A 19,875-nucleotide genomic window follows, 5' to 3' on the forward strand; every position below is an offset into this window, starting at 1 on the left:
GCAAAGCAGGGAAGTGAGCAAGGATGAACTCAGCTCTTAAGATTCCTCATAACCTTTCCTCATAAAGTTGCTTACTTAGTCTACTGTAAAACTCTCAGTCATGTTTATTGCAGAAGTTCATTTTGCTTCTGGACAGAAGTATACCCCAAAGCTTAAAACCAATATTAGTACTTTAAATATCCAACCAGAAAAATGCAGCAAAGGAGACCTCTCACCATATCATACAGGGAAGAACGCTGTCCACAAAATATAGTCCACACTACATTTGAACTGCTGGAAACCTGAAAAAACAACCAGATGTTTTAGTTCACGTCCTAGGCCTTCCACTTTTATTTAATTCCTGTCTGTTATTGTATAAAATGAGATGTTTAACTAAAGAATATCTTTTGCATCAATGGTGTATTGCTTTAGATCCCCTTGAGATGTGGGGATACCTCTTAAATTTTGAGGCCTCAACATTTCTCTCTTGATACTACTTTCAGCAATCTTAAACATTTAGGTGAGTCAAAAAAAATGGCCTTGATGCCAAAATACCACTGAAAAAACCTGTATTTCTATTACACATTTGGCAACTCTTCTGACCTCCCATTAAGGAAGGCGTGTGCAGCTCACTGTGCCAGCTCTGACATACAAAGATAAACCTGGCCCCTGCTTTAGAAGCTCCTGCTGACTAACATGTTGTATAGAACTTACAGCTTCTTATTAAATCTAAACTAATTAACTAATTACTAGCTGCATGAAGTTTCTTGGCTCTTCATCCACACATTAAAGATCCTTAATTAGTATAACCTTCACAGTTCCTAATGGCTTTGCACCCCTCTTTAAGCAATATATTCACTGCTCCTGCATTTTCTGTGGTTCTCCATTATTCTCTTTTCCTCCCCACACTTAGCTTGGCACTAGTAGGGAAGAAAGAAAAGATGACCTATATTGGCTTTATTCAATGACCTGTACTGCCTGTCCCTTCCACAAAAGCTGAGGAACTGGAGGTGTCAGGCAGTCAGATGAAGGCATGGAGTCTGCCATTTCTCTCTTCTGATGGTATTGAAAGCAGAGTCCAAAATCAAAGTTATGCAACATGTCAACTCTAACACACATCCTACCTGCTGAGAGAGACATTATGTTAGCAAATACAGAGAGTCTGCCTATGAAGGAGCAGTAGTCTTCTGGGGAGCAGCTGTGGGAACTGGGGGTGTTTAACCTGGAGAAAAGGAAGTTCAGGGGAGACCCTATTGCTCTTTACAACCATCTGAAAGGAGGGTGTAGCCAAGTGAGTGTCAGTCTCTTCTCACAGGTAACAGGATAAGAGGAAATTGCCCTGGTTGTGCCAGGAGAGGTTTAGATTGGATATTAGGAAAAAATTCTCCAGAGAAAGTGGTGTTCAAGCATTGAAAGAAGCTGCCCAGAGTAGTGGTGGAGTCCCAATCCCTGGGTGTGTTCAGAATACATGTGGGTATTTCACTGATAACACGATTTAGTTGTGAATATGATGATGATGGTGGTTGAATCATTATAATGTTTTTTTTTAATTTTAGGATAATTTTAAAGGTATTTTCCAATCTTGATGATCCTAGGATTCTATACAGCTATGTAAATTCTTGTCTTCAGCTCATCTGAATTCTGCTGACACAGATTTGTTCTCATGTGGCAAAAAAAAGTCTCCTTTATGAGCAACTTTGAACACTTTTACAAGGTTCACTGCCTACACACTTGACAAAATTTTAGCACCTCCACTAATCTGCAATATCCAATCAACCCTGACACTGATTATCCAGTAACAGCTCCAGCTTGACTTCACAATCACTCTTGAATAGTTTCTCAACACAAAATATGTGAATGAGAGAGATGTCTGAAAAGAGAGCCCTTGGGATCCCTCCTCATACTGCAACTGTCCTCTACTCAGGTGAGAAGCAGCACCCCTCTCCTGACACCTGGCAATAATTCCAGCTACATTAGAAAGGAAGTTCCTTAGAAAGGTACAAGCTATTGAGAATGTAGTAATGCAGCAGTTCAAGCCTTTAAAAGCAGCAGTGGGACAAATAAGAGGAGGTTTTTGTAACACATCTTCCAAATTCCATGGCCTTCTTTGCCACCTCCAGAAATTAGACAAGAACTAAATATTAGCTGTCTCACGGAAGACCTTCTGTCCAGGTGGTCATCAGCAGCAAGAATGGGATAAAATACAAACTGTAAGAAAGGTTGAGTCCTAATGTGCCCTAATTTATAGTGGAGAAAAGCATGAGTTTTTGGCCTCAGGGACTTGGAGTCTTTACTTGACACTGGTATTTAAAGTGACAGATGATTACCCAGAGATGGAAATAATGTGACATTAAAATATTCCTCAAGAAATACAACATTTGATACCCTAGCTCAAGAAACCTATTCCAAAATAATAATAAAAATAAATAACTAATAATAATAATAAAATTCAGGCTGGCTCAGGGGGTAGCACGAAAAGTCTGGTTAAGTAAAGCGAGTGAAATGACCCTATGTCTAAGAGCAAGATCTGCTCTTAATGCCTAACAAAGCCATTTAAGAGTTGAGTAAATTAAATCAGTAATGAGACTCACATGGGAACCATAGTGAATGAACTTTACTTACTGACGTGCCTACATATCCCTGCTATGAAAGAGCTCATGATCAATACTGTATCAGTAGCTCTGCATCAGTCTACAGAGACCCAATCTCACAATATAAATACCAATACATTCTCAATTAATAACCAAAAAAAGCACACTCACAACTCACTGATGACCTTCATAGGTAGCAAACAAAGCTTTGTAGCCCCTAAAAATTATGGTAGTTTTCTTCCTCCAGCCTCTCACCCTCAAAGCACACGTTTTTCTATTTCCTCTCAAGACTTAAGAAATTCACACTGTTTGAAAGTACAGCCAGAGAGTTCTTCAACACAGACAAAATATCACCTGTCAAAAAGCCCATACATTTTCTATATTTTTTAGGGTTTAAAATATTACAACAATGCCACCTATTAATAGTCTAGGGCTATATTTACATGATTCTTTAATTTATCCTGATTGTTAAGTTACAGAAATTTAGCTGGTCTCACAATTGCCTGCCAGTTCAGTGTGCCCCTCTCCAATGTGACTGATTTGCTGAAGAAAAAAAGTTAAAAATTGGGAAACAAGTTCAATTCTCAGCATTACACAATGGGGTTAGAGAATAGCTAGCAATAAAAAATATATACATTTCAAGCACTGTTTGCTATTTATATCTTTATAAATCATGTATAGCATCCTGCTCTCTTCATATTTTTACAGCATAAATTACGTAGGTGACAAGTTGTGACAGTCATACAAAATCTGATTTTATGACATTTTTCCACTTGCTGTCTTTGGTATTAAAAAATCAGGTTAATGTCATTCTGCTTTGTATTTATAGTTCCTATAGAATGACATGGAAAAATTTCAGAGTAGGTTAGTCACATTGATATGCATTTGTTTTCCTACATAACTGAGACTGCTTACATATAAAATCAGTAGATTTACTGTAATCCATGTCTCAGCAAGCCAGTACTATTTATACTAGTTCATATAAAAAGCTTGTATGCTAAGAAATGTCTATAAATATTCTCTTTGGCATTTCTAAATTCACCTGCCTCTTTAAAAACTACTGCTGGTTCTCTAGTGACTCTGAAGAGAAAACACACTGAAAATATAAAGGCCTATTTCTCCTCCCCTCAAAGCAATCATCACTGTGGCTTACTTTAGTGAGAGTAGGACTACATAAAACCTTTCTAAGTGGATGTAATTTACAAATCAAGACTAATCCCTTAACATTTTTCTCTGACTTGCCCAACAAAATCCATCCTCCTGGAAAAAAAACAACAAAGGAACACCAACAAACAACATTAGCTGCCTGATCTATTAGAAAACTTATAATATCTCTTATGCTGCCAACACTTCCATTATAGCAAATACAGGCACACACTAAAGAAACGCTGAGTTTTATTACTTACAATATGGCAAGAAACACACCCTGTAGATTATTCAAATTATGGCACAAATTATGGCAGAAAGTGATAATGTAGTTGTCTGGTAAATCTGATCGGTTTTATTGTTCTCAGCACAAAATTGGAAAGAAAACTATTTCAGGATCTATCAGAGTTAGCTAAACAAAAGACAAGAACTTTTAAGAAAAAATAAATACCATTAGATTTGCTTTTCGCAATGCACTGGCTTAGCACAGAGGGTGATTGACCAAAATGTCAGTTATTACAAAATAGGATGTCCTTGCACATCCTAAAAAGTAAACACACAATCACTTTTTGTCGGAACTTTTTTGCCTTTTTTAAAATTATTAATATTTTATTTGGCTGATTTGAGGATTGTTTTCTTCTGGCTTAGTTTTAGGAGGATTTATGACTATTTGGGAGGGTTGCTTGTTTGTTTGATTTTCCAGTTATTAATATTGCTAGTCCAAAATGCACATTACCCCACATAATGCATAATATTCCCTGTCAGGAAAGCAATTCTTGTTCTTTTTGCCCTGTGAAAACAAACAAAAGTTAAGGATTCTGTGCTAGCAGTGTTTTAAGACCGATTGTCCAAACTAGGGTAAGTGAGAAGAACTCAGGGTAGACCTCCAAAGGATCTGTAGCATTTGGCAAAAAAGAAACAAATAAACCCTTCTCACTAGCAGAAAGTTATAGAATCGTTTCAAAATTAGCCCACTAAACATAGGACACTTTTTGAGGTTCTTGGACTTTTTTTTTTTATTTAACTGTAAGTAGTTCCTAAAAAATAACTTAATATTTTGATAAACCTGAAATACTGCCCAGCACTGCAGTAGTATTTTTATCTCTATATCAAATACATTGTTTAAACTCACTTGCACACATCCTTTCCATTTCAATTTTTGTCATAAAACCATTAGGTTGTTTTTGAGACCAAATAAATATTTCTTAAGTACCTGCACGAAGGCAAAACTCATTGCTTAACAAATGCTACTAATCTTTTATGAAACAAATAATTTGTTTTGTTGTAAAAATTGCAAGGTGTTTCTTGTATCTCTCATTTTCCATTGCCAAAGAGCACTCTAGAGGCATGCTCTAAGGGAGCTTGCAAAGGCACAGGCAAACATGCAAAAACTACTCCAATGATGGGAGGCCAAAAGATAAGATCTCTTACAAATCTATGCTGCTTTACTGTAGGCTTTTCAATATGCCTTAGCAAAGAACCCTTTTTTAATCTTTCAACAGGTTCTTTCTGCCCCTTCATTTCAGCCAATAGTATTCCAGCCCTCCCAGCAAGTTTTCCAGCCAATATATCTAATATATAACATATCTAAGAGCACACACCACTGTGTTTATTAGAAGACAATCCCTACTGAGTTAGTAAGTACCTGGGAAGAAATGCATTAAGTAAATGCAAACGAAACTAGTAATGACTATGCAACACGTTAATCTGAAAGAACTACTATCAATATCTCATGTTAATTCTGTCTCAGAGGAGCACCTTCTTGTATGACTACCATACGCTTTTATCCTTTAAAAATGTCGACTCTCTCTAGTGCCTATTAGAAGGATTTCTCCCAGGCGTTGTGATCATGTTTCAAACCACTTATAGTCTTGGACAGCCAAGGGACTGCATTTGCTCTATCAGAAACCTAATGCTGAATACTCAATACTTCAATGTGTCAAATTTATGTGTGAGCATGAATTAAAAAGCACCAGGCAGTGAACTAGCAAAACTTCAAGGAAAACACTCAGCACTGCTCCGATCTAATACATGTATCTCTGTCAAGTTGCCATCTTTCATTGGTTCAACACCATATTATGGGTCTCAAAATCCACAACATACTGCATTGGCTCTATAAATATTTCATCCTCATGATCTTTAAATAAGACTTAAGTAAAATTTAGAAAATTATTTTTCAATTATGTCAGCTTAGAAAATGGAATTTTAACAGCACTGGCTTTTTAAATTTTTTTAACTTGAAATCTGTTCGGAATTTATTTTCTATTTCCAGAAGGAAGATAAGAAAAAGAATACAACAGAATCGTCATAATTAAAAGTGTCATATTTTGAGATGCATAACCAAGACTAAGTATTATGTAAGTATGTGGAGATTCCTCCAAATCCTTGCTGTGTTACACACACCTCATGCACAGTGTTTCCTAGAGTTTTCCTTTCTCTTTCACTGAGGACTACATAGTTTCCTATCCCAGCCCCAGTCCAAGCACAAAAGGAAAGATTCAAACAAAATTTTCTTCTTCTCTTTGCTGTGCAACTGCTTCACTCATGTCCCCTTTCATGTGGGTTCTAGACACCAACCTTTCAGGCCTGGGGTGCAATTTCTTGCAGAAAAGAATACACATGGCAGAAAGAGCCTCTCCCCCACTCCACGTGGATGGCATGAAATCCAGGCAGCCAGCAAGAGTTTTGTCTGCCAGGCCACGATTTTACACAGCATGTCCATAGTTGAATGACAGACACAAAAGAACTTGAAAAGTGCTACGCTCTTAAGATAGATGTCACGGCTGACAGTTATGGTATGGAGCTGTCAGCTGGGAGCAAAAATATATTCACTGCCTAAATATTATTCTCCCTCTCCACCCCAGGGCTGGTACAGCCCAACTTTCAAATAACTGCAGGCCAAGATTTGGTGCTTAAAGAATGATTCATGAAAACCCATATCTTCAGATAATTCATTCCTTTCCATAGATCACCTCTTCAAGTTTTGTGAGCTCTAGGCTAAAATTACAAGTTTGGAGCATGCTTTGTCAAGCTTGTGCTGATCAAGGGAACTGACAACATAATTGTTTTATCAAGATGAGTATCTATTTGATGTTCTTTTAAGATTCTGCCCAGCTGGACTGCTAAGCAGAAATTTATGAGGTTTTACAACAGATGTAACCAGGTTTAGAGCTATGGGGATCCTTTTTTTCCTCCAGATGTACATGTACTCATGTAAAAGACTTTCATATTTAGTTTCATCTTTCTCTCTCCTTCTTTCCCCCCACCTCCTCATTTCTTGAGCTGATAATGCCGTGGACATTTTAATTAATCCACAAATAATTTAATATGTCTTTGGCAGTGAAGGACTTAAAAAAAAAATAGTACTTTAAATTACTTTCAGGCCTACTATATATTGTTTCAGATTATAGTTACCCCTAAAGGTTCTAGCAAGTAGCATAATCTTAACATCTACCGGTATGCAGAATGCATGAAAGGAAAGCAGTATTTTCTATTCCTAAAACTAAATACAGACTATTTAAACAACTATTAGGTAAAGTGTATTTCACTGTCTGGCAATATTATGAAGTCCAGAGGAGAAATTAATGATGCACAAAGAAGTGTGCAGCTCAATGCTATACTTTTAATAAAGACATTAGAATAATTTTCTCTATGTAATGATTGCAGTCAGCCCAGATGCAGAGGAAGTTAAAATCACAGTGTCATTAATTTTTTATATATGAATTTAAAATACTTTACCAAGAGAATCCCTTGGAGGAACATTTAAAATAATTGCATGCCTTCATTAGTTAGTAGCAATTCAGAATGATCATTTCCTAGTACAGTCTCTGAAAGAACTTTTATGAAGTTAGGATGAAAGCTTTAAATTCATCACATGTACAACATTCACTGAAGTTTAATGCGATTAAAGGAAATTATTTAAAGTTATATAAATAATCCAGTATTATATATATTTATCTTCTGCACAATTCTCTTCCAGAGAAACAGAAGAAAGATGATCATGGTTGGAAGATCTGTAAGATGAGTTTGAGGATTGAGTTTTGATTGTGTCATCTTTGTCTGAGATATAAAGGATTAGTCTTTTACGAACTAGTTTACCATCCAGCAATCAAGGGGTGCTGGCTATATAAAGAAACCATTCAGTGTAAGATACTCTTCATACAAAACTCTAGTTTATCAAGGTAGACTTCCAGTTAGCTAAACACAAATATATTCTGTGATAATACTAAATCCTGGTAGTACTAAATAATAATTTAAAAATATTAAAGTAATTATTTCTTTATTTAAACAAATTCACTTAAAGTATCCACATTCAATTATTGATACCTTAATTCTTAAACTCTTGCATTCCTTCTCCATAATTTTTTTTCCAGAAATAAGAGAAAATTGACTCTGGACAATGTTGAAGTATAGGGCTGACTAAAGTATTGTCTGACTCTGGACACTGTTGAAGTATGTTGAAATATTTTATATCTGGTGGGATAAATTTTATGTTATTTAGCTCTAGAGTTCTTTCTAAAACTTTTAACACTAGAAGAAACATATCAAGGAGTTCAACTGTTCCTAGGTTCTGAAGAGCTACAATCTGAGAAATAGTAATTTTGGAAGAAAAGGAGAATTATCCTAGATCTGAGACCAAATTCTAGATAGAATTTGTACATCTAGTACATCTTGAAAGATACCCTCAAGAAATTTTTACAGTATCCAAACTGAAACCAAGAAAGGTGCTCTTCCAATGCAGAAAGCAATGACTAGCAAAGACTCAGGGATATAGTCAGATGAAGCATTTCAAATCACAAGGTAAGCACCAAGTTCTGTCTCTATCAAAGGAGACTTGTTCAATCTCTTTTTTTTTAATCTGATTTTTCCTTGTTGGGATGTTTTTCTGCTTTTTTAAAAGAGCAATAACAATTTACCTCATTATCTCTGCTGCAGTTCTTCTTTAACTGAATTAAATTTCTGCTTTCCTTCTGTCGTACATTTTTTTACTCAAGACTCAGCTGCTTCACGTGCTTGAGTCTTCCAGAAGTGCCTCTTCTCATTACTGGGGAATCTTTTTAGGTGACAAAAGAGGGTTTTATAGCCCCAAACCCCCACATCTGAGAACCAGAATTCTATATACCCTGAGCTCTCATGAATAAGAGATCTTCATCTGTGTGCTGAAGGGTAAAGAAAAGTGTAATGCAAAAATGTACAATGTGAATAATTACTCCCTCATCTCTTACCAAAAATAGATTGTGCTCTGGTTTTGAAAAGAAGAAAATAAATAATTATTTAATAAAATTTTGTACTTATATGGAGGTTTCCATTTCAAACTTCTTTCTTTTTTAATATTCTTTTAAATAAAATGTCAAGTCATTACATTATCTGGAAAAAAATAGATTTTAAAAAACCCCAATTATTTGAACTTTGACTCATTTCAAACACACTTTTACAGTGGATTTAACTGTAATGCATGACGCTTAAGCATGAGCAGAATGTGGTCCATTGCAAGTATCTCTTGTTCTATCACGATAATTTAATTCCAATAAAAGACAAAACTGTTCTATGCATCTGTATTCAAACACAAGATAAAATGCATATTTGGACATTCAGTTTTGCTCTTTGACTCCTGTGCAAATCTCTTATTTATTTTTTGTGTATAAACCTTTATGCATGAAAGGAATATATTGATATTTTTTCTGTTAGCTTAAATCTGATTTCAGAATTAGCGTGAATCAAATATTTCCTTTTGACATATTATTTAGATTTCCATCAATAGACATTTTAGAAGAAAAGCTAAGTATACAGATCTTACTCACACACTCTGCTTTCTCTCCAGCACTAGTATAAATCAAAACAAAACAAAACTAAAAGATTAGTTGACGATACAAGAAAAGGTAAGATTTCTGTAAGACCCCATCTTGCAGCTATAAATGGAAAAACATATGAACGTCTTCAATAGAGCTGAAGTTTAATATTACTATCCAAATTCCATTTTATCCCACTGTCACTGCCACCAAAGGAGGGGTTTTATGTTGGAGATAATATGATACTGCAGTATAAGCCCTCCTCAGATTTCAAACAGGTCAACTTGTCAAAGCTTTTTAAGGGAGCCAATTACATTAATTTTCCACAGCAGAGAAATACATATTTCATTTCCATCTCCCACTAGAGATGGGGCCCAGGGATTCTGTTTCGAAAGGCTCTTATCACTAAGTAACATTCGTACCCCCAAAGGAACCTTTGGCAGTCACTGGTCCATTGATATAATTGAGCAAGGTATGAGCTGTCTGACACTGCCATGGCATTGCTCAATAGCACTGTGCACTAAGCACTCGGAACAATGAAGCTTCAGCAGACGGCCGCATTGTCAATAAATTTCAATTACACTAATTGCCAAGAGTTCAATGAGTGCACATTCAAAGGGGAGGGGGAAGGACGGATGGAAGATTAAAAAAGAGCCTATGTCTACCACAGCTAAAGAATAGGATGCAATAAATAAACTGCAGCTTCTAATGGGGGCATTAATGCATTTTTTTTAACATGGCTTAACAAGATTTTACAAGCTGTACCAGTTTCAGGGATCCTGTTTTACATTTCTTTCTTACTGTCTCCAAACAACCTATACAGAGACTCAATTATGTGGCATTATCTTTCAGGGAAGAATCATTTTCTTAGGTTTTTATGTTGTTTGTGTTCTGCTCAGGATGGATAATGCATTTGAAAGCAGAATGCTACAATGTCAATTCCATGAGCAAATGAGGCTGCTCTCTGAACAATCATATAGCAACCAAATGCACCACCTTACTGCACTGATACAGTCACATAGTCTAAATTAATTAGGGATACTTACATATACACATGTGTATTCACTCCAATCACTATTAATATTAGGCTCACAGCAATGTACACAGCATAGATATAAGCAATTGATATACTTAACTGTTCAACACAGATTATTTACTGCAGTGTCTGAGCTTGCATAAAAATATTCTTGTCTATTCTGAGCTAAATCTGGGAACATTTTGTTTGGCTTATAGGGGCCAGGACCCTAAAAAAAGTATTTCCTGATATGTGTATTTCTGGTTTGGTTTTTAATACAGCTTTCTGTGTAAAAGAGGCTCAAAGGAATAGTCATTTTGCTTAGTATTTTTTCAAAACTCCATAGAAATTCTAAGTGAGCAAGTTGAATGTTTAAACTAGCAACTAGATGATGAAACATTAGAGTGAAAACTTAGAGAACTATTAACAATTCCTGCTTCTGTAAGAAATGTATGTATAAATGGACTGCAAAACTGCTTATTCAATATCCAAAATGAACTTAAGGAGGTCTACAGCTCAATCTTCTGCTCAAAGCAGGGTCAGAACAGGTTACTCAGGAAGTTATACAGTTGAATTTTGGAAATTCCAAGGTTAGAGTTTGTCCACTCTCCCTAAGCAACTTGTTCCAATGCTTGACTGAAGTCATGGGGAAAAAGATTGTCCTTACACATGCTTGGACTCTCTCATGTTTCAGCTTGAGCTTGTTGCCTCTTGTCTTCCCACTATGCCTCCCCATTGATCTTCCATTTAAAGTCCTTGCTCTTCACACTGTTTAATGGCATGGACAGAGTGCAACTGTTCTAACACACATCTCAAATAGATAATTTATATTACCACTGCTAATGGCAATATCAAGAAAAATATTTGAAAATGGTATCCTCTGGGCCACTCTATTGGCTCTACCGGCATTCAAAAAAATTTCTCAGCTTTAAAAAAAGTCATACATAAAACTACAGAAGGTTTTACTGTAGGCCAAATTTGAAATCTCAAAGAACTCTGCAGAAGAGAATGAGAGCTTCAAAATCTGTCCAGGAAACAAAACATAGTAGTAGTATAACATTTTTTCAATATTTTTTTCTTTAATAAAGTCTGATAAAATTAGTTTGACAAAATTAGGTCTTCAGCATCTCAGCACACCACTGAGAGGGTTGACAATAATGACTAAAGCTGTATTGGGCTCAATAAGACACCAGAAGAATTTACAGCACATTATCTCAGGGCACAAAATTTAGGAACAGTCACTTACCTACACAGGAGATTTTTAACAATTTAGGTGAGAGACATGAGCAAATAGCCTCAGTTTTCTGAGCAAAAAGAACAAATACTTTCTAGCAAGAGAGAAGGAAATGGTGGAACAAGTGTAAGACTCAATTCTCTCCTCTGCTTCATTATGTTTGCAAGCTGATAGACATCTTAAGTTTAACCCCTTTTTTACACCTCAGAGGGACCAGATCAAGATTTGCCTGTGGCAAATGAAGGAAAACTGAGGAAGGACTGAGAGCAGGACTTAAACCTCCCGGAGGCAATATTACCCAGTCACAGCATGCAGGGATTTCTGCAGCTGGGATGATAAGTAACGCAAGCCCGAGAAACGCCTCAGCGTCGCAGCGTAGGAAAGGGGCTCCTCACTGATATCACAGCTAATAACACTACATGTGCAGACTAAAGGTGAATGAGGTATGGGCTAAGGATGAAGGCCTGAGGTGACTGGGGGAAATCTCCTGGACAACTGTGGAATGAAATAAATAATGGATATTCCCAGCTTGCAAAGCAAGGTTTACATAGCAGAAGTAATAAATCATATTTAAGAGCTATTTCCAGGAATTTATGAAGATTTTGAGACACCCATAAAATGATGCCAGATATCACAATACATCTAACTAAAAACTGTGCTGCTACAAAGGCGTGGACTGTTTTTCAAAATTTACTGCAAAAATGAAAACCAAATTTTGATGCATTAGGATTTTCCCTAATCTAAAGAAATCAGATTTATGAGTAGTCACTATTAGATTCCTCTTTCATATCCATTCAACCCATTACATTTCCAACAGCTAATGTGGAAATGGAATTCAACATGAAAATTCTAAGGAATCATCTTAAAAATCAGTGCATCTAAAAAGGAATAATGACCAACTGGTTTTCCACCGAAAAAGCTGAACAGTGCTGTGTGTTTCCCACACTGCACAGCTCTGTTCAGTCTTACTTCACTTTGCATTGCTGCCTATTTAAGGCAAGGTGTTGTAGCCAAAGTTCACAAAGTTTGTTTCTCATAAAGCTCACAAAACACCTTGTTCTCGCTGAGAATTCTTTATCAGGCATTTTTGTTAACTATAGCATTTCCTTAGCAATTTCAGAAGTCTAGCGCAAAGTTGCGATTTCAAGAGTTTTGAAGTGAAGCACAGCAGACTGTTTCATTTCAGCTGCATTAGATGTTCTGATCATTTTTGAACATTTTTGTTTACTTATGACAATATTAATTATAACAAAAACAAACCCATCACATTTACTCTTTAAATAAAGAAAAATATTTCCTGCCCATAAAGAGGTTTTCCAAGTTACTTTGCACAAAATGTTTAGATGCCAAAACTAAAAAATCAGCCCAAGTAAGTCATTATTCTGCAGCTGTTCCAAGACTACCATAAAAAAGTAGAAAAGATAGTTAAAACTGTTAGTTTATCTGGACATTTATATTCTGTTAATCAAAGAAAAGGAATTGTTCAGAGATTTAAAATCAGGAGTCACAATGATCCTGTATTTCAACTTCCTGCATAACAGAAGCTGTACAATGTCACAGAATTATTTCTGAGGCAAGACTGGTAACCTGTGGTTAGATGGAAGACATTTTTAAGAAAATATCTGACCTTAATCTAAGAACTTAAAGACAAATATTCTACCACAGTTATTGGTATTAGCTGGTATTTTTATTCAAAAATATGTATGTAGTTTCCTTTGCTGCCCTTACCCAAATGCACTGCTCTACCTTTTGGATTTTGATTTAGAATTTTGTCTAAAAATTTTTAAAGATCAGTAGGAATATATTTATACAAATCAAAAGAATATAGCATCAAAAGTGCTTTATGCATCTTTGACATGAAAACGCACCCTGAAACAAGATCTTAACATTGATGGGAAAAGTAATTTTAATGTCAAATAGCATATGTCTTTCCTGTTTTCCATAGGTTATTTTGTTTATGGGTTACAGGTAGCTAATGGAACATTCTATATGAAATAGATAAATCACACATGAATTAAATTAACACATATATAACATAATCAATTTTATATTTATTATAATAATATGGAAAGTTATCCATCCACTGGAAAGTGTTTTTCTAAGATCAAATTACTCTGTGAGGTACTCCACTGGTAAAACAATTTGTGAATGAAGCCCATGACACATAACAAGTCAGGAAAATCTCATTTTACCTCAGAAATGAAGATTTTCCCAAGTGTAAAAGAAGAAAGTTTGCTCGTGGAGTGTAATATATACAGAATAATTGACCAAATATACAATTATAAAATTATTTTATTTTTCTAATTTTGGAATAGTTTTCATATGTGTCGAAAAATAAGTAATGGTCAATGGCATCTTCAAAGTTTTTTTCAAGAAAGAGAAAAAAAATTTAATGCTATTTCATCATAACAGTTTAGTGTAGTTTATATCAAAAAAATTGTGGTTGTATATTTTCTGAGTTTAATGAAGTAAACTCATTGAGACAAAATAAATTTAAGCCTAAATCATTATAACTTTAGATTACTAATGTTTCCATTTGATTTGTTTATTAATGTCATCTTTACTATCAATTTTTTAATCCACTGTACTATATTCTTCAAATTGCAATAGATGAAGAACACATTCTCCTGATTCAATCCCACTTTTGTAAGAGACCTATAAGACTAAATGAGGTTGTTACATGATTCCTGATGTCTAAGAGGAATTATTTTGGTTCCTTACATTTACACGATATAGTACTACTTCCAGGACAATAGGACATAGCTATATGCAACTTTCTGCATGATACCACAACGTTTTAATTCACTTTTGCTTTCCGCAGGCATAAATTAATTTTATAGCATTTACTATGTATGCAGATTGGAATGAAACTTCTCTTTTAAAACCCTAAATATTTAGTTCCTTTCAGAATTTATGTTTTAAAAAAAAGTCCTAAGTGTCATTGAAAACTCTGTGAATCTATGAGAACAGTCTCCTGTCCAAGTGTACTAGAGAAGTATGATATATTAAACCTGACAGGATGATGTTCATTAATCTTTGAAATGTAGTCGGGACACTGGTAATTCCAAGAGGCATTACATTAAAATGAAAAGCCCCCTTATGGCAAATGAAGGTGGTTTTTTGTTTCCTGTCATCATCCATTTGTAACTGCCAATAGCCGCTAGTTAAATCAATGCACCTGATAAATATTGCTTGACTGAGGAAATCTAGAGAATCATCATTTCTTAGCACTGGGTATTTATCTTGTTTTCTTACTGCATTTATTTTTCAGCAGTTCTGTACTCTGAAAGCCTGTTCATACCATTTGGCTTTTCAGCAATTAACATTGGCCTAAGGGCAAACTGAATGAGGGACACGGTTTCAGACCAAAGCATATACTATGATTGTTGCTTTACCACACATCTTTATAGAGGTTTGTGGACAGAACTTCATGAGTCCTGATGTTTTTATTCAGAATTGTACGGTAATATTTGTAAGACTTTGAAACAGAACAGTTCTATTTCCCATAAAACTCAGGAAAAACAAAATTAATATCATCTCTAAAAATTATTCTAGGAATTGATCTATATCCCAAAAGTAAGTGAAGACTGGATCCAGACAATGATTTACCCTCCCTCATCTTTAAACCATAAAATATTCAAGATAAATGGAAAATATTTTACTGTTTACTATTTAACCTTTTAGCTGCAAGTCACACAGGTATGGTTTATAAAGGAAACACATAAAAGTGGGTGGAGGCAAAGGACACATATACTTGACATAGTCTTTAAAAATCTCATTTGTTTGTTGGGTATTCCTATAGTATACAAAATACGAAGTGGAAATTTAAGGCTTATTTTTATTTATTTACCCTAAACATTTCTGTCTCTTGCTTTTTAAAAGGCAGTATTTTTCAGAAGTGCCCATTTACTTTGATTGTTCCATTATTTTACATGTCTAGCCAGTGATCCATATATTTAGGCAATATAAGATTAGTGATCACCAAATACTGATATGTATTTTTCTTAGGAGCAAGATTCCCAAACTATTAAAACACTTCCTTCAGTGACTTGCCAAAACACTTTTAAGATGCTAAATTTGCATAAGGAGCAATGAGGAGCTATTTAGTTTAACAAAAGAAAGAGGCTCTTTCCAATGATTTATTGATGTTTATTGCCCTGATAGGCAATGAAGTAGAGACAGTAGTGCTTTGAGTGGTATTCTGAAGGGCAGAGTAAAGAGTCTTCTCTTCAGAAATTCCCTACTTGATCTTGACCAAGCCAGCCTGAACACCAGCTCCCCATCTTTACAATAGGCCAACAATTCCATCCTACACAGCACTAGTAGTGTGTAGGTATGATGTTATATAAAATGAGACACACAGCTAGCAGCTCGATGAAAATACCAATAATATAATACCTAAACCAGATAATATCTGAAGGAGAAGACTTATTTCACTGATATGTTATTTAGAGAAAAAAAAAAAAGTAAAGCACATGCTACAAATTTGCTAACAGTTTTCGTCTATAGTTGATTATATCCAGTTGCTAAATCAGTCTTTTCTCCCAAGACAGAAAATTAATTAAAAATTCATTTTGCCTCATTAGCTGGAGTTGTTTCTATTTTGAGTTATACTCTTACGTGATTTTTTTATAGACAGATTTTACTCAGAATTTGTAAAAGCATCTGTAATAAAAGCTTGGTCCAGCAAAACACTTAATTAATGCATAATTTGAAACAAGAAAATAATGTCACTGAATTCAGTCCAACTAGCTAGGTATTTATGGTTACACCCATGTGGGTACCTATGGCCTGTCTACTGAAGTCACAATTTGCAAGGTTGTCCTGTGCTGCCATACATTTACACCACATCATGGAGACAGTTACTCTAATGACTGAAGAGCCAAGAACAAATCTTCCAGTATATACAGTATGGTTTGCCTGAAGACAAATGGCAGGGAACGGAGGGCATGGATACAACACTGCTGCCTGGCACCACACAAATGCAAAATGAGAAGCAGCCAGGGGACTTCTGATGTTCTGTGTCACTCTCCATATGACAAACACAATGTTAATGCAGAAAACATCATGCACAACAACCACAAAAAGAGCTGTTGAAAAACATCCCACCACACTTAGAAAGAAGATAAAGGAAGCACTGATGTATTTTGTCAGAAATAAGAAACATAAATAGCTCATATATAAATTCTTCCATTCCAATTTCACATCATCTTTTAATATCATTTGGTGAAGTCTTACACTTTTATCATCACTGCCATTCAGTGGGCTTTATCATAACAATGGTCATCATCAAGATGATTTCTGCAGTACATGTTAAGGTCTGGCTTCAATACAAACAAGACAAGCTTATTCCATCCTACTGACCTACCTCAGCCTGCAGGAACTGAAGGACAATTCAATGCCTCCACAGCTTTAGTGTATGTGGCTTTAGAAACCAAGCCCCGGCTGCTTGGCATTCACTATCTTTCTCACATCCTCATTTTCAGTTAGGAATAGCTTGCTCTCATGTTTGACAATATATATTTCACATTTGGTAATTATTCTTCATCGTATTATCATAATGTACCATGTCCTAAGGGCAACAGTCCTTTGAGATTCAGTTCTCCTGGCCTCTCCCATTAATACAGGCCTACTGGCTGTTTTACATGATTGAGGTTTGACTCACAGAAATACAAATAACATAAATTTAGGCCACTGGCTTTTTAATCTTCCCTTGGCTCCCCAGCAAGGCATATGACAATATTCTAATCTGTTTTCCATTATAATTAAGGCTCTCATTTAGTTTATGGTTTTATAATTGAAGCACCACCCCACAAGAAAAATCACAGGTTCTTTTCCACTTCACAGGAATATCAGGGAAATTCTGCGCATAGCAGAAGGGGCAATAGGCAGTAACAGAAAAGACATTTATATAGAAGAAAGGACATATTCAAAAAGGTTCACATTTCTAAGGTGATAAAAAGCATTTCCACCCAGCACAACTGGGAACATGTTAGAGAGCATTGAGCAAGCTCCAAATTTCTTTGCATCTGGTGCAATAAAAGGAAGCACTGCTCCATAAACATATGAGAAGAATTAGCATGCCTCACTGTGCAAGCTGTTTTGTCCTACTGACAGGGTCATCTGCAGCCAACTCATTTGACACCAGCAATGGGTAAGCTGTGCCATGCCCCATGATATGATTTAAACATGCTCATCACAGTAAACATAGATCCAGGTTTAAAATAGAGTTTCCCCTAGCTTGCTTTTCCACGAAGGTTAAATTTTCATGTTGACTTTGGAGAGCTCTATATCTATTGGCTTTAGTGGTACACAGTCAGTTTGTCTCCTTACAGCAAGGATATATGAACAGGGGCTCTCAGCTGACAAAGGTGAGAAGTAGAGATAGGCCAAAGGCTGGACTACTCATCCCATACAGAAAAAGCTTGGCTTTGCTCTGAATAACATGATTTAGTTTTTAGTAATACCACAAGCCAGAAGTGTGTGTTCGTTCTTTAGTTTTCAGTAATACCAGAAGTCAGAAGTGTGTGCTATGAGTCATTAATGCTATTTCAAAATGGGAAAATTTCAACTAGACTATTGTCCACCTAAACACACAATGTTGATTAAAAGGAACACACACAGAAAATTTCATTAGTCTTTTCATTAGTCACAGGCAGGATAACGTAGTATCCCAAGGAAGAAGAAAGTGGAAATACAGGAATTTTTTTCCACCACTTTCAGAAAAATAAGTGGAGGGAAACTTGAGGTAGAAACAGCAAAGCGGCACACAGACAATCTGGCACTTGCATCAGGAGCAACGAGGACAGGACTGAACTGTAGAACAGTAGTTAGGAATTACTGTATGTGCCAAAAACCATCATCTGTCAGCATGGGCAAACCAGACATGATAGTAGCAGTGTGAACAATGAAGTGAGGTTAAAGGACTTCCCGTTCTTTCAGGGTGCCCAGAGCTCCTGGACTACACAAGGGCCAGGATCACCAGAGCTGTTGGAAGGCTATATTTAAAACAAGTGTTTGCCAAAAGAAGTACTATTATATTGGCATCTTGGGGGGCATTTCTGACCTGCATTTTCCCAAGTAGCTGTGCTTTATCCAAGCTGCTGGAGTATGCTCAAAGCTGGTGTGTAGGGAAGCTGATGCTATTGTAGCCGACAGGTGAGCTGGCCTCTCTGAGGGAACACAGAGATGTACAACTTTATTAAAATAAGCCATCCCTGTTATCACAAGGTTGCTCCACGAGTCAAAACATGGTCCCAGCAAAGACAATGATAACAGAGTACTCTAGGCCCCTTCAAACACTATCTTTACAAACCAGGATATGAGTAGCATTAAACAGCAGCTAACTGCTGTTTACTGTCAGACACACATTTTAACATCTACATCCCATATGTCACTTTCTACATCCCCACCCTCCCACATATTTTTAAGTTCAAAAGAGCTGTCAATCCTTATCTAACCTTTGGTTTTTGGGAAGTGGTTCCATATTATTTTCCCTTTGCTTCTCAAAGATATCAGTTTAGGTATTATCCCAGTGATATATAAAAATAATTAAGAAAAGATGTTGCAAGAAAGTGATTTTAATTTGCTTCTAGAGAAGGGGTTAATATCAACTTCAACTACAGCAAGTGTTGACTAGCAGTCAAGGAACTACACTATGAGATGATTATAACTTCATGGCTAGGGGAGAAATTTTTACAGGAATTACATGAGAGACTCACTCTCAGCCATATGGGTGATACAAGAGAGACTGAACATAGTACTGAGTGTTCAAGGGAAATATGGGATACCGGTGTCTACTGGACAATATCTGTCATCCAATGACTGTTGGGATGGCTCCAAAGCTTCTCTGCAGAAATAATGTTTAATATTTTTGTTATTATTATTCTGACAGGACCAATATATGCCTCAACTTTTCAAACAGTAAATTAAACTAGGTGTTAACAAAGCTCCAAATTGAAATTATGTCACAGACAGGAGAAAAAAAGAAGTTTGGCATTCTCCTACCACATCCTTTTTTCTTCTTATTCAAAATGATATAAAGAAAAAAACAAAGAAAACAGGGTTTTACTAATTTTCAAAAGTTTTACTTGTCTTCTTAACTGTTATTCTTCAAATTCC

General features: G+C 35.8%; 1 long non-coding RNA gene across 3 annotated transcripts in view; it reads right to left on the bottom strand.

Moving 5' to 3' along the window:
• LOC148225361 (uncharacterized) overlaps positions 1-19,875 on the bottom strand; it is a 157,377-nt gene that overhangs the window by 103,123 nt on the left and 34,379 nt on the right. For all 3 annotated transcript variants that reach the window (XR_015806255.1, XR_015806260.1, XR_015806261.1), the window contains exon 3: positions 216-281. This is a non-coding gene — a long non-coding RNA (uncharacterized LOC148225361). The remainder of the gene's footprint in view (positions 1-215; positions 282-19,875) is intronic.

This window comes from Sturnus vulgaris, chromosome 1 (genome assembly GCF_052056855.1).
Source record: "Sturnus vulgaris isolate bStuVul1 chromosome 1, bStuVul1.hap1, whole genome shotgun sequence".
NCBI classification, from domain to species: Eukaryota; Metazoa; Chordata; class Aves; order Passeriformes; family Sturnidae; genus Sturnus; species Sturnus vulgaris.